Below are 1,699 nucleotides of genomic sequence, written 5' to 3'. Positions count from 1 at the left end.
CACCCCCCCCCCCCACCCCCCGGAAAAAATTCTTGAAATATTGATGTGGGATAAAAACAAATTTTTTTTTTTGCCGCATCAATTATTTTAACAGCATAACACAATGCCTGATGCTATTTAATGACTTCAGATGCATTTCTTAAAAAAAAAAAATAAATTAAACCAGTTTTATACAATATTTACTAGGCCTATTACTAGCCAAATATAAATAGCCCCTCCCTCATCAATAAAAACAAAAGCGCAATAACGAATTGTTCTGATTAAAAAAAAAAAAGCAAACAAAAACCGCCTTCCCACATCGTTTTTTTTAAAGAGTGATAATCTAATATTTTTTTATGTGCTCTTAGCAGCCATTGAACACAATGAAAAAGAAAAGGTTTAACTTAAAAAATATTAAAGAAGACAAGTTGTACTTCATCACTGTGTCCCACTATAGCCAATTTGGCAACCATTGGACACAATGAAAAAGAATAGGATTTTTTTTGAAAATATTAAACAAGATATTTATAGTTTATCACTATACCACTATAGCCAATTTAGGGCACATAGAAAAAATTATTAGATCACTATTTTTTTTAAAATCAGAACAACTGCTTCTTTTAGTAGATGAAGGAGGGACTTTTTTATTTGGCAAGAATATTGTAAATATTGTATAAAAACAGGTTTAATTTTTATTGTTTTTTAAAGAAAACGTATTTCCAATTACATTGTTTTTTATGCGGTTGAAAAAATGATGCGGCCAAGAAAAAGAAACATTTTTTAAAATTTCCGCATCAATATTTCCCAATTTTGTTGAAGCGGGCTGGAGTGATGATCTAATAATTTTTTTTGTTGTATAGGCATAATTATGATCTGTTCATTGTGCGTTCGATTTGGGTAATGATAAGAATGATAGGAGCACTGTATGATCAATGTGCGCCAAAAGAAATAGATGATCAACATAAAAAGTATGATGCTGTTTAATTGTACAATACTGCTATTGTTTCTAAAATTTGGTGGAGTAATGTAGTTCATGTGGTTATCATTGGAAATTTATTGATCTATTAGTAAATTCTATAATCTGGTTGTTGTACGCATATAGACATATTTTTTACATTTTTCATTTTATTTCTTTATTCATGTTCTTTGCAATTCATGACATAGTAAACTCAACCATACATATTCAAAAACAGAGCGACGAAAAGAACCTCCACAAAACTCTTAGGAGCTTTTAAAATGGAGACCCGGTGTTAAAATTAAAGCTTGTTTAAACATAAAGACAGTATATAACTGCCTAACTACAAAGATACACCACCTCTCACCCCAAAAGTCATATTTATTTGATTTACATTTATTTTGAACATTGCCATTAGGACATTGTTTAAATCCACAATAGCCTATATTTTACACTGATTGTACTGTCGGCAATACCAGATACGTTCATTCCCATTACATTATGGTCTTCCATTTCTATAGCGCATAATACAGTGCATGACAAACAGTTGCTTTTTGAATTGTACTCCACAAATACCGATACCTCGCACAACTCGTTAACGTCTCGTATCTATTGCCGTGACGTCATGGCTCGCTGACTCACACTTGTGATGTCTCGCACTTGTGATCAAATAACACTCTGGCTCGCACTTTGGCAACACTCTTTGGCAGTCAACTCGCCCCTAGAAAACCCGCCCTTGGAAACTTGCCCCATAAAAAAATGTAC

This window comes from Anneissia japonica, unplaced genomic scaffold (assembly GCF_011630105.1).
Source record: "Anneissia japonica isolate Jap-2015-1 unplaced genomic scaffold, ASM1163010v1 scaffold1826_len1998817_cov189, whole genome shotgun sequence".
NCBI lineage: Eukaryota > Metazoa > Echinodermata > Crinoidea > Comatulida > Comatulidae > Anneissia > Anneissia japonica.
Note: the sequence above shows the minus strand (reverse complement) of the source record.